This window comes from Protopterus annectens, chromosome 13.part0, assembly GCF_019279795.1.
Source record: "Protopterus annectens isolate FY-2018-M chromosome 13.part0, PAN1.0, whole genome shotgun sequence".
NCBI classification, from domain to species: domain Eukaryota; kingdom Metazoa; phylum Chordata; order Ceratodontiformes; family Protopteridae; genus Protopterus; species Protopterus annectens.
Window position 1 is genome coordinate 458,178,304 of NC_056747.1, and position 14,980 is coordinate 458,193,283.

At 40.1% G+C, this 14,980-nt stretch overlaps 1 protein-coding gene across 5 annotated transcripts in view; it reads right to left on the reverse strand.

Moving 5' to 3' along the window:
- NFIC (nuclear factor I C) overlaps positions 1–14,980 on the reverse strand; it is a 1,851,273-nt gene that overhangs the window by 1,539,504 nt on the left and 296,789 nt on the right. The gene's annotated exons all lie outside the window — the stretch shown is intronic.

Sequence of the window (14,980 nt, forward strand, 5' to 3'; positions counted from 1 at the left end):
TGCAAACCCTTCTTATCCAGAGACCACTCTGCCTATGAGTTATTTTCCCTCACAAGGACATCAATATGGACAGAATTCCCACTAGGAAAGCCACAGGCTAATGTGCCAGTCCAGGGGAGTGATTAATTCTAATTAGTCATGTGCTTTCCCCCAGAAATGCCCTCAGCTGCTGATTTACTTGTTGGCTATATAAAATTTTACTCTAGGAGATAAATGGAAAATGCCTTGTTTTAGCAGCATTCACCATTCAGTGTTATAGGTGGTACAGGTAAGTAAAGTGGCTCCATGAGAGTGGGGAGTGTGTCAGTGTGTGTATGTGCCTCTGCACAGGTGGTAACACTAGATAACATAGGCATGGGATGCCGAGTCAGAGTGAGTGTGTATGTGTGTGTGTGTGTGTGTGTGTGTGTGTGTGTGTGTGTGTGTGTGTGTCTGTGTGTGTGCGCGCGTGCATGTATGTGTGTTATGATCACACTACAAAGAGTAAGATATGAGATGCAGGGTTGTGTGTGTGTGTGTGTGTGTGTGTGTGTGTGTGTGTGTCTGTGTGCGCGTGCGCATGCGTGGGGGTTCTGCATAAGCAAGCACGGGGAGGCTTGTCTGTGGATTCCTGAGTGTGCATGTAGGTGTGTGTATGTGTGTGTTTGTGTGTGTGTGAGAGATCACACTATAGAAAATAGGTATGTGATGCCAAGTCAGTGTGTGTGTGTGTGTGTGTGTGTGTGTGTGTGTCTGTGTGTGTGTGTGTCTGTGTGTGTGTGTGTGCGCATGTGTGGGGGTTCTGCATAAGCAAGCACGGGGAGGCTTGTCTGTGGATTCCTGAGTGTGCATGTAGGTGTGTGTATGTGGGTGTGTGAGAGATCACACTATAGAAAATAGGTATGTGATGCCAAGGCAGTGTGTATGTGTGTGTGTGTGTGTGTGTGTGTGTGTGTGTGTGTGTGTGTGTGCGCGCGCATGTGTGTGTGTGTGTGTGTGTGTGTGTATGTGTGTGTGGGCCAGGGCTCAGTTAAAGTGGATTCCACCAGAAACATATACATCTTGTGTTGTGTATTTCTGAGCTACTATGCTGACAGTTTTTTTTATTTTAGGAGTAAATTATATATCTCCCATGAAAACTTGAAAAAGAGAGGCCTGTGGACAGCATTACACAGTTCTGTGTTTCCCATGGCATTTCTTTTTGTGTTCTCTCTGCATCTGCTAATAGAATTTTGCTTTGATTTCATCTTTCCTTCATAGCATCACACTTGGCCTGGGATTCACAGACGGTCTGTGTAGTACACATAGCTGCATAAGTGACTTTGATTACTTCACAAGGTTGCCCCGATTTATAGTTCCTTCACTGCTCACTAGCACATAGTTTTTAAATATGTATGTTAAGGAGGTAGTCTGTAGACAGAGTCTAAGAAAATGAGGCCCTTCAGCACTCCAGTGTTCTGCTAATTTCGGAAAACTACACAGTACAGGAATTAATTGATGTTCATATTATGCAACAACTTTACAGAACATTGCACAAAATACAGAAGTGTATGCTCTTATGAATTTCAACAGGGAGAATCTGTGCAGGATGACGCACAGCAGTTTCACTTTGTTCAGACTGCTAACTTAGGTAAGTAGTGCAGTATATTTGTGTATGAGAGGGTACATGAGAATGTGTGCACAGGAACATTTTGTGAGCATGGTTCTGTGAGTCTATGTGCATGAATGCAATTTCTGCTCATTCATTAAAGACATTAGATCAGAAAAGCACAAACTGTCTTACCTGTGCAGGGCAATTTGCAATTCTCTAACCACAATTAAAAATCCCAGCCTTGGATATATAAAAATATCTGCTTTTACACATGAAGCATTTAAATCTTGACAAGTTTCACTTAAGGCATGCTGACAAACAGTAATAGCCACAAAACAGGCCTCCAAAAGTGAAGTTAATTTTAGTTTGATCACATTGTGAAAACGTGTGGAACTGTGGATTTTTGTGTCACTGTGCTAAAATGTTTTCATTTTTCACAGATAATTTATGCATCTCCAGTGACGAAAAACACTCGGATATCGATGTAGTAAATATCAGCACAAAAATATATGAAAAAAGAATTGATGCTGCAATGCACATACTCAGAGAAATTACCCTGGAGAATGCAACAATAAAACCCACACTCCCTGCTACATATCAATTGCATTTTACTGGATAAAGAGCACATTCCCCAGTCCAGGTAATGTAGCAATCTTGCACAAACTGTTAACATCTGTTTTCTTGACCAAAGAACGGATGTCAATTAACGGCTCCCATATGTATATGTGTGTGCATATACTATTCCAATTTCCTGCAATACTGACGAATATCAGTGGGTCTGCAAGATGAACAGATAAACTGTTGCAAAGCATACTGTGCTATTTAAAACCACTTCTTCTACTATTGTCTCTATTTCCTTAATCTCCGTTAAAGGATTTTTATAAGCATTTACTCAATTTCTGACTAAATCTAATAATTTTGTTTTATTGTGATCTTTTCCTGCTTCATATTCTGACTTTGTTACTCTGATAAGGGAAGCTTTCTAAACAAATAACAGCTCAGGTGTTTTGACTGGCTGCAACAAATGTAAGTGTAACTATAACATATCCAGCAAATTTGAGTTTGCTTTTTACAACTTCCACAAAAAATGTGACCAAATGAGCTTTAACTACTGTCAAAATGATTTTACAATTTTTTATAATAAATACAATGATTGGAATTGTCCCTAATGCAGTTATAATTTGCCCATAAACATGACCATTCACTTAACTGTTCACCTTGAACATAAGCTTTTCTTATTCACTTAACTTTTAAACATCAAGCTTAACTACGTTTACTAAGACTAAGAGTAAGAGAGCATATGGTGAAGTGTAATTACAATGGCACTGATGCTTTCATTAGTGTGGCTTCAGAAATTGCACTTAGAGAGTGGACTGTGGCTAGCTTAAGTGTCTTGTGTATTTTGTGTATGTCAGGATGACAGTTTAATGCCCAATTGAATTCAGGGATGATTTCAGGGAGAAAGACAATGAAGTGAAAATTAGAAAAAGGAAAAAATAAGACTGAGTTTTTCATCTTTTGCGTGCAATTTCCAAGAAACATTCACCAAAGAAGGAACCATTGGGTACCATCATTTTTGAAAGACAAGCAGCAGTCTGGCTTTTCACAAAAAAAAAGAAGAAAAGAAAAGAAAAAAAACTTCTAAAAATCCACTTAATCAGGAAATGATTTTGAAGGTTTCATCCTTTTCTTTCCTCCCTTCTCAGTTAACGAAAAAAAAACATTATGATGCTATTAGTCTAACAATTTATTATTTTGCATGTAACTGGAAATGACTGTTTTAAAATGGAAGGAAAGATAATTTATTTGTAATGCCAGAGAAGAGAGCTTTCACTATTTCAAGGGACAACAGAGAGCACAAAACCTATTGCCTGGGGCCAAATAACAGGTTGAGGTATTGGTAGAAAAGAAAGCATTTGAAAGAGTTCCTTTAAGTCAGCAAAAGTAAATGCTTTTATTCAAAATTCTTAGTCATTTCCAAGAAGAAAAAAAAAAACAATTTGCTTAGACATGCTTTGGTCCTGATTGTTTTGAAAAAAAAATTGCAATTTTGGTAACATCACAATAGTCCCTCTAGCAGGCATTGATAACTGGATATGGACGGTACTTGTTTACACAACTCAGTTCACGGCGTGGGCATTAACTGCTTTCATAGTAACAGTACTAGACAAGTGCTGACAGGGACAATAAGCTGTCTGGCCGTACTTGTCTTTAAGCAGGCACAGTTAAAAGTTTTTGCCATCCTTTTTGGGCATTAAATAGTGTTCACCACCCAAATTGAGCAGTGCCGGTCATGCTTATGCCCAAACTCATCTGGCATAATATCCGGAGGGAACTCAGACCTTTTGTAGGAAGCCTAGTTTACATACCTGAAATGAAAAATGAATAAATACACAGATACAAACCATCAAATCAAATGTCAGTAGTTACACAGATAGGACACCTTTGGTGCTGGAAGGTCAGAAAGCTGTGAATTCTATTCCAACCCGAGGTGCTTGGATTCATTTTCTAGTGCTGACACTGCAGTGGAGCATATGGGTGATGCTCTAACCCTGTATGTGCCATCCTTCAGATGAGGTGTTAAACCAAGGTCTCATCAGACAGATTTGGTGGTAGTTCATGCAGACATAAAAAATCCACACCATTTATCTTAAAAAGGGTAGGGATTATTTTTTATTTATATTGTTTATATTACTTACATTATAAATAAATATACGAATATTCATATTATTTACACTATGTACAAAATTTCACTTTATATACACTATCTATACTCTTACCAATCTCATCTTTACATTCTTCTTTCTTCATTTAATATCATCTAATTTTGAAAGATCAAAGAAAACTAATACAAAATAACATTAATACAATTTTAATACTCACAAAAAGAAACAATACATTCATCCACCTCATCCATTTTCTCCATAACTAACCCGTTATTTCCTTCAAAACATCATCTTCTGTATTTTTATCATATAAGAGTCCATATCTACTTTTCTATAACAATCATACATAAATAAATAAAATTGTATCCAATTATTCAATTTCACTTTTGCTTTCCTTTCCATATTTTCAATATAGTACCATCTCCATTTCCATTTCACTTATATTCATTTTAAATATTTCCCCAAAATTCTTTTTATTTAAACAATTCAGGAAAATGTTGTGTAGTTTCTCCTACATTACATTCTTTAATTTCTTTTCAAATTTTTCTTTTCTATCACTTTATTTTTCCTGTTCCTTTTTACAGGTAACTTATTCAGCAATAACCTCCACAAAATCATTTGCATCATAGAAGTGTTCAAATCTTTCCTTCTTTCATATATATAGCTTTTTAACATTATTTTCATGGCTATATTAAATAACAATACTCCATTACATTTTAAGCCATTCCTTCTTTTAATATTTTATATTCCAATCTATATTTTCCATAACATTATTTTATTTACACTTTTTATTGTTTCTGTTTTCCTTCTCTCTATTCCATATTGGCTTATATCTCACATTCAAATGTTTCCTACCATGTTTTCCCTGGTTAATGAACTTCTTTAATTTTCCACAACAAATACAAAGACACCTGCTATACAACAGTTTTTTTACTTAACCCTGATTTTTCTTCTTTATTATAAATTATATTTATTTTATTTTATTTCTATTTATTGACTGGAGTAGAGCACTGATCTTCATGGACCTTATACAGACTCAGCCTGGGAGCACTGTCTGGTTAAGTGACTTGAGAAGCTGGACTGCAAAAAGAGGAAAACAGGCGCAGATTTATAAAAACAGATACGATTTTTATAAATCTGTGCCTGGTTTCCTCTTTTTGCAGTCCAGCTTCTGTGGTTTTGTGATATTTAATTTCTTGGTTTGTGGTTGGTTAAGTGACTTGCTCAGAGTCATACAGCTAGGCAATGGAGGCTGAGGGAATCAAACCCTAGGCCACCGGATCATAGGAAACAACTTGTTAACTGCTCATTAATCCTTAATGCCAACTACCAAACAATACCCTTTCTCACAATATTTAATACTGTACCCTAAATAAAACTGAAAAAATGCATTACTTATTTTTTATACTATTAGGAAACACATAGCTCCACCTAAGTATTATACCTTTCATTGTATGTAAGTATTTAACACATATACTTTTTAAAGAAAGAGTAAAAACTTTCCATGTCAATTCCCTTACATCTTCCAATTTTTCTTTCTATTGTTCGATTACTCTCTTATATTCACCAAATCTCACCCCAAGTATATTTATTTATTTTCTATTACAATATATTCCATTTATTTTTCTTACTTCAGTAAATGTTTTATTTTAATTCCGTTCAATTGCCATCCTACTTTGTTTAATAGTAAATCAATTTTACTATAACTTCATTCATCCGTACCTTATTTCTTGCAACTATAACCACGTCATCTGCATATGACATGCATATTGATATTTTATTCCATCTATGCATAACAAACAAAAGGAGCTTCTAAAATAAAACTTAGAAAGTAAAGCAAATAAGGCATATTAGACTATATTCAGCAGGGATAAATATACTTAAGACAAAGAATGGGAATAAAAGTACTTTGACAGTATTTCATGTCAGTATTACAGTGCTTTTAAGTATTATTAGAACAATATGGCTTTATTGAAGGGAGGCAGACAGTATCAAAAGGATGCGGTGGCCAACAAGAAAAGCTTAATACTGAGGAAGCTTTCAACCTGGCTATCCCTGGAGTAATATGGAAAAATATTTCTGAACAGATGCATATATTTCGCAAATTTACATGATTTAGGAGGAGAAAAAATCAGAAGTAATAGTTCTAAACTATATTCTACTTATGCCACGAGACAAACATATCCATTTGTATGGGGGTCATGAGAAAATGAAACATTTGGGAATAAGGTAAAACCAAGGTATGCAGCAAACTTCCAAACAAATGTCAGAAGAAATAGCAAAAATGGGGCTGGGGGGGCATACGAAAGGGAACACTAAGGTAGCAACAATTAAAATGCTCGTGGTATGTGGCACTACTGTAGGGAAGGTATGCCTATTCATACTGCTAAACTATCTGGCAAAGAATTAAGAAAGAAATGGGAGGAGATTGATTGGGATGTGGTGTTGCCAAAAGAAAGGGGGAGGAAATGTCAGACATAGGGTTATACAGTAGAGAGCTACATAGCCTAGGAACTATGATTAGGAATTCTGCCCAAATGGTGGGTGGCGGCGGTGGTTCAGATTGGAGGAAATCATGAGCAGCAAGTAATAAGGCTTTTGTTATACAATACAGGGAAACTAGGGCAATAAATTACATTGAACAGTAGGTCAGGAAAGTGTTAGTCTATCATATTGCTGAATACTATAACATAAGCAGGTAAGAAATGAAGTCGGAAGCAACTAGTAAAGGGGAAGAGAAAATCATGGACACAGGTAAAAAAAAAAACATTTAAACATGCATATAAAATGCATACAAATTACTTGGAACTGCTATCAGAGTATGGCATAGTAAGAGAAATGTAGGATAGCAAACTAGCAATAGACTGTTAGAGACAAGGTCAGAGATGGCAAAATAAGTAAAACATACAGTGTTATTGTGGAATTCAAAACCTGATATGAAAGACTGGGTGAGAAACTAGGTGGAGGAAGACTGGGGATGGGTATACTTAGCCACAAAATGTCAATAAGTGAAAATGATTTAGAGTATTTGTGGGGTGTTTATATTGTAGTTATATAAATCTGAGACAATAATTACAAATGTTCCACAAGCTAGTGGGACATTTTGAACGTATCGGGGGTACATGGGAGCATACTTTTGGGGCTTGTAAAAGAGCAGTAACAATTTAGAATGAATTTCAAAAGATAACAGGAAATTTTTAGTGAATATGGAATAAGTGACAATGAATTGAAAAGTAAATAACAGGAATACAAACTATTTATCTAAGTGAAATCTCTGACAGAGTAACAGATCAAATACATCACTCTTGCAAAACACACTAAGATGGATATAGGGGAATAAATGTAGAAAATTTCTCAGGAGTCCAAGTCTTTATTGGTTGCTAACATTATATATGTTAGTTAAACTTACAGTTATTTTCATGAGTAATGTATGATGCAAGCATTCTAGTACAACACAGATACACAATGTTTGATTATATGAATAGACTTCGAATTAATTGGTAGGTAAATGTAAATACAGTAAACTCTCAGTTAACCAGAACTCAAGCAACCAGAAAACAAATCAAAGAAATACAGTACAGTTTTCATGTGTTGCACTTTCTGTGCCCCCCCCCCCCCCCCAGGAAAGTACAGTTTTGTACCTACCATAAATGTAGATGTTCGAAGATCCACATTGCTGCAGTCCTTACATATGGGTAGACCGCTGTCGTCGGTCGGCCCGAATACCAAAGTATTAGGCTGACGTCGGTCAAGGCGCTTAAAACGTCAGGGTACAAATGCGCATGACTGACGTCATATCCTCAGTCTTTTCTTGCCCCAGATGTCAGAAGGCCCTAAAAAGAAAGGCCAAAGCCAAAAAACAGCAAAAAACAACCAACCACCCCTGCACTTAATCATATCTACAATATTTACAATATTCACAACCCAAACCACACAACCACCTCTAACTACAGAGGGGAAGGAGGGAGGGTAAATTGGACTGCAGCAATGTGGATCTTCGAACATCTACATTTATGGTAGGTACAAAACTGTACTATGTTCTTCATCTCACATTGCTGCAGTCCTTACATATGGGTAGAATCCCAAAGCAGAGGTAAGGGAGGATGGCAAAACTATAAAGCATTAGGAGCTGCCAAAATGCCCTGTAAAATTGCAGTGGCAAAACCAGCCCTAGATTTAGAGTAAAGTGGAAGGTGGTAATGCTTAGAGAAAGTATGCACTGAACTCCAAGTAGCTGCCTCCAAAATATCCTTAGTAGCCACCCCTTAAAAAGCTGTAGAAGTGGCAGTAGCCCTAGTGGAATGAGGCCTAATCCCAGCTGGAATCTCCTTACCATGATGGGAATAACAGAAAGCAATACAAAACCAATCCACTTAGAAATAGTCTGTTTTGAAACAGGTTTGCCCTGAGAACCCAAAGCAAATGAAACAAACAACTGCTGAGACTGCCTGCACCCTTTAGTTCTGCACAAATAATATCGCAACTGTCTGTGTACATCCAAAGTGTGCAAAATCTTTTCCCCTTTATTTTGGGGGTTTGCATAAAAAGTAGGTAAATGAATAGTTTGGTTTAAAGCCACACTAGAAACCACTTTAGGCATAAAGGAAGGGTTAGTACGCAAAGATACCCTGTCCTTGTGGAAAATTAGGAAAGGCTCAACCGCCATAAGGGCCTGTAATTCAGAAACCCTTCTCGCAGAGGTAATGGCCAACAAAAAAGCAGTCTTCCATGATAAATATTTCAACTCGGCAGTCGCTGCAGGCTCAAAAGGTTGTAGAGTGAGTTTCTCCAACACAAAATTGAGATCCCAAGCAGGAGTAGGAGCTCTACGTGGGGGTCTTATATTCTTTGCCCCTCTAAGGAATTGCTTAAACAAAGGATGAGAAAATAATGGTGGGTCACAGTCATAGTGAGCAGAAATTGCTGCAGCATGAACCTTAATAGAGGAGAAGGACAAACCTTTGCCCAGTAACTCAGTAAGGTATTGAAGAGCAACACTTAAATTAGGTTTAGAAACATCAAAGTCCTTTGCTGTACTCCAAAATAAAAATCTCCTCCATTTATCTGCGTACACCTTCCTTGTACTAGGCCTTCTGGCCTCCAAAATAACATTCAAAACTTGTTGTGGAAGCTGAGACCTCCAGGGTTTAAAACAGAATATGCCAGGCTGTTAGATGTAGAGAGTGAAGTTTGACATTGAGTAAATGACTGTTCTCCTGAGACAGCAGGTGAGGAATCAAGGCAAAGGCCATGGAGGCTCCTACCAGACTTCTCAGTAATGGGTACCAGTGCTGTCGAGGCCAATCTGGAGCTATTAAAATCATGTTTGGCTTGTCCTGTCTGACCTTCAGGAGTACCTTTGGGAGGAGAGGCAGAGGTGGAAAGGCATACACATGAAGATTGCTCCAATTGAATGAGAGAGCATCCACTTTCCAAGCTGTGGGATGAAACCTTTTGTGCAAAACTTTGGCAGCTGGTAATTTAGTGGAGAAGCGAACAGATCTATGTCTGGAGTTCCCCATAACACTGTCAATTTCCGAAATACATGAGGATCCAATTTCCACTCGTGGGGATCCATAATTTGTCTGCTCAACACATCTGCTAAGGAGTTCTGTGCTCCTGGCAGAAACCTTGCATGAAGATTTAGCTGTAAACTGAGAGCAGTCTCCCACAAAATCATTGCTTGTCTGCATAGAGGATATGAATGCGTTCCCCCTTGCTTGTTGATGTACCACATGACAGTTGTGTTGTCTGTTAGAATCAACACCTGCCCTGGAAGAAGTAAATCCTTGAAAGCTATCAATGCAAATTGGACTGCTAACATCTCCTTCAAGTTGATATGTAGATGTTGAAGTCTGGCAGGCCACGTGTCTTGTACCCATTTTCCATTTAGATGAGCTCCCCAAGCTTTGTCTGAGACATCTGTCGTTAGAATCTGACTCGCCTCTGGCCGGGTCACAGAGAGTCCCTTGTTTAGGTGACATTCCTGAGCCCACCACAAAAATTCCTTTTGAATGCAAGGTATTATCTGAATGACAGTGTCCATATCTTGGCAGTGCTGTGTCCATACATTTTTGAGATACCATTGTAGCTTCCTCATATGCAGTTTGGCATTGGGAAGTACCAGAATACAAGATGCCATGAACCCCAAGGCTTGAAGGACTGTCCTTGCAGTCAGCCTGGACTGACGAGACAATTGGTGGAAGTAAAGAGAAAGATTCTTTTGTTTGTCCGGGGTCAAAAGGCCATCTGGGATGCTGTATTCAGTCTCACACCCAGAAAGCACATGTCCTGAGAGGGTACTAGACTGGACTTTATTTCGCTCACAGAATACCCCAGGCATCTTAACACTGCCATCACATACTGTAAATGATGAAGAAGTTCGTCCTTTCCTTGGGCCAGAATCAGGCAATCGTCCAAATAAGGATAGATTTGTATTCCTCTTAGCCTGAAGAAAGCTACCACTGGAGCCAGAACCTTCGTGAACACTCTGGGCAGTAGATAAGCCAAAGGGCAATGCAGAGAACTGATAATGAGAAGTCCCAGCCGAAACGCAGATACTTCCTGCAACTGAGCCTGATAAGAACATGAAGGTAAGCCTCCTTGAGATCCAGAGTCACCATCCAGTGATCTTTGCCCAGCAGAGGTAAAAGCTGTTGTAACGTCAACATTTTGAACTTGGGAATGTCCAGATATGTGTTGAGGATAGATAAATCCAAAATTGGTCTCCACGTGTTCCCTTTCTTTGGAACTAGAAACAGGCGAGAATAAAATCCTAGGCCCACTTCTGGCAGAGGGACCGGTTGTATGGCCCCTATTTGAAGTAGTAGAGAAATTTGTTTGTGAGCCTCTAGTCTTTGCTGAGGAGGAACGTCCGGCATGCCTTTGAAAGGAGGCAAGGTATGGAAATAAAACTTGTAACCTTGGTGTATGATATCCAATACCCATTTGTCTTGGGTAATCAAAATCCAATTTTCCTTGAAGAGTGCCAACCTTCCTCCCAAAGGTGCTGCCAGGCAAGAAGGATCTGGCAGCTGAAAAGGTAGGTCATTGGGCCTGTTTCGAAAGGACTGGCCCCTGCCCTCACCGAAGATTGTGCAGGTGAACTCCTGTTCTAGGTCTGAAAGAACTCTGAGCTCTGCCCCTACCACGCCTAGATCTACCCCTAGACTGAGAATCATAAGAAGGATACGCCCACCCCTTAGCAGGCCAATTCCTACTAAACTTCGGAGGCTGAATTTGCAAAAATCTTTAACAGCCTGCATAGACTTAGCCTTGTCTTCCATTTTCTTCAAGACTGACTCCACAGGTGAACCAAACAACACATCAGACTGCAAAGGAGCATCCAAAATCCTTGTCTTAACATGGTCAGATAAATTCTGATCCTTCAGCCAGGCGTGCCTGCGAAGAACTGAACCAGTGGCAGCCACCCTAGACGAGGCCTGCACAGCATCAAAACCACATTGTAATGAATGCTTACCCACCTGTTCAGAGACATGCACCAAATCTTGTAATTCTTTACACTCAATGCCTTCCGCCAGAGCATCCACCTTAGACTTCAATTGAGAAAGAAGAAAGTTTTGATATTTCATCATATGAAACTGGCAATTCAAAGCCCTCATAGCTAAGGTAGAAGATGTATAGACCTTCTTTCCCCATCTATCCAAAGCTCTGGCCTCTTTATCTAGAGGAACCGGATGTTACAACAGAGGCCTTGACACCCTTAGGTCCCTGACTAATAGTTTCTGGGTCCGCCCTAGGACTCTTATAAAGATATTTATGAGCCTCAGGCACCCTGTAATACCTATCCGGTTTAACAGGAGCAGGAGGCAGAGAATCAGGATTAAGTGAAGCCTCTGCAAACACATCTTCCACAACATCCAGAACAGGGGGTATAGCCAAGGGCCTATGTTGGGGTAAAAGCAAAAATTCCCTAAGCCTTTTCTGAGAATCAGAGAAGTCCTGACCTTCCCACTTAAAATGTTCCCTCATAGAATGAAGTGTCTCTGAAAAAGAAAAATCCTCTGGAGGAGAAGCAGAAGGAGTGGAATCATCTGCATCAGAATCAGAATAAGGAGAGTACTCCTGCAAGTCTTCAGCCGAAGACTCTGAAACATCCGAAGCCTGCTCAAAACTTCCCAACTCTGGCTCCACCCTAGGCCTCTTATCAGGAGGGGGCAAAGAACCTCTAATCAGAGTAATCAAATCTTCTGCCATTTTAAGCATGTGCTTCTTGGGCACAGACCCTGCTGAACTAGGAGTGACACCAACAGAAGCTAAACCTGGCCTGCCTCTGGGAGAAGCCTTGGAAACAGAAGGAGAGGGCCTAACCACCCTAGGAAGGGAGGGAGTACAGGGACCTGAGAAGCCCCTTCAGCCTGACCTGCCTCCTGAGAGGCCACATCCTGCAAAATCAAAGTCTCCCCCTGAGACTCCAGAGAAGTCTCCGCCGGAACCACCGGTTCCACTGAAGCCTCTAAAGAACCGGCGTCCGGAACGGACGACTCATCTTGCCTGGGTTTAACTGTTTTGTCTTTGCGCTTCTTCAGAAGCGGCGCCGGAGAATCCGGCGGCATATTATAATTGCACCGCTTCCCGAAGACCAGCCTAGCACAATCTAACCTTCGCTTAATAGTGCGCTTATTGAACCTAGCACAAAAGCGACACCCAACAACGTCGTGCTCAGGCCCCAAACAAGGAATACACAAAGAATGATAATCCCTATGCGGTATCTGTTTCCCACAAGAAATACAGTTATTCACTTTTTCTGACATCCGGTAAAACACTGAGGCAAGAAAAAACCAAAATATTCCCCAACGGGGTACTTAGCCAACTTGGATTCGGTCTGAAACTCCGAACTCGAAAAATTTCAGAACGCCGAACGGCACTAGCAACGCTGCTTCTGCATCGGACCATGCGGCAAAAAAGACTGCGGATATGACGTCGGTCATGCGCATTTGTACCCTGACGTTCTGATGTCAGTTTTAAGCGCCTTGACCGACGTCAGCCTAATACTTTGGTATTCGGGCCGACCGAGGACAGCGGACTACCCATATGTAAGGACTGCAGCAATGTGAGATGAAGAACATCATACCTTACTTTTTGGAGTTTTAAAAAAGAAAACAGGAATAAATTCCCTCTCTCCGCAACCTAAGAACAAGTCAAACCAAACAAATAGTATAGAGTACAGTATTAGTCAGGCCTATCTTTAATAGTAACTCTCAAGCAACCAGAAAAAAGAAGTCACGTACTCACCATAACTTTCCATCTGAGTAGTTATACTTCATTTTTCTGCAACCTGTGGGTATTCGGATCCATATCGGATCCGAGCCGGCAAATTATTTTCTAGTATCTGCTCCAAGCTCCTCCGCTACCCATAACGCACCACCATAACCTGCCTTCCCTCAGATCGAGTTTGCTGCAACTATACACATTAGCATCTCAGCCCCAAGAACCCAACATACTTATGGATATGATAAGGTCAGGGGGATGGAGGGAGGGAAAGGTTGCAGAAAATGAGGTATAACTACTCAGATGGAACGTTATGGTGAGTACATAACTTCTTTATCTGAAGTCATTAACTTCATTTTATCTGCAACCTGTGGGACAGAGTCCCCAGCTATTTAAATCCTGGGAGGCCTTCACGGAAGGATTTTTCTGAGCACCGCAGAGCCAAAGGATGCTCTTCCTCTGGAAATCAGGTCTAATTTATAATGAGAAATGAAGGTATGTGGATTTGCCCAAGTTGCTTCTGCGCAAATGTCATCCAAAGAAACCCTAGACCAAAAGGCAGCAGAAATCGCCACGGACCTTGTACAGTGAGCTTTAATTATACCAGGAGGAGATAAAACTTTTACTTTGTAAACATATGAAATGCAAAGAGTGATCCATCTAGCTAAGGAAACCTTGGAAATGGCCTTTCCCAAAACGGGTTTGGAAAAGGAAATGAACAATTGGTTGGACTTGCGGGATGACTTTGTTCTATGAAGATAGAAACAAAGTTGTCTATGAACATCTAACAAGTGAAGTTTATATTCACTCTTGTTTTGGAAATTGGGAAAGAAAATGGGCAGATTAATGGACTGGTTTATGTTTGATTCAGATGCCACTTTGGGTAAGAATGAATGATTTGTACAGAGAGATACCCTATCTTTAAGGAAGACCAAATAAGGAGGCACGGCAGACAAAGCCTGAAGCTCAGAAACTCATCTGGCTGATGTAATGGCCACTAGAAAGGCTGTCTTCCAAGACACAAATTTTAGTTCCACTGAAGCTGCAGGTGGGAGCCACCAATGCCTGGAGGATGAAGGCAAGGTCCCAAGGAGGCACCGAATCTTTGACAGGAGGACGCAAAAGAAAAGTGCCTTTAAGAAAAGCCTTACACAGCCTAGAAGAGGCCAAGGCGATGTTATCTTCCCCAACATGAAAATTAGAAATGGCTGCCAACTGTATTTTCACCATGGAGAAGCTAGCTCCTTGAAAGATACTAGTCAAAAAATCTAACACCACCGGAACAGGGGCTGTAAAAGGATCCAGGTTCCTGTTAGAGACCCAAATGGAAAAATGCTTCCATTTACTGCAATAAACCTTCCTAGTGGAAGCTTTAAGAGAGGCCACTAGTAGAGATTTTACAGGGGATGAAAGACCGAGAGTCCTGGCAATCAATGGAACTGGAGCAACCAAGCTGTCAGCTTGAGGCTGTCCAGGTTGGGCGGGCAGGCACCCGAAGGATGAGAGATTAGAT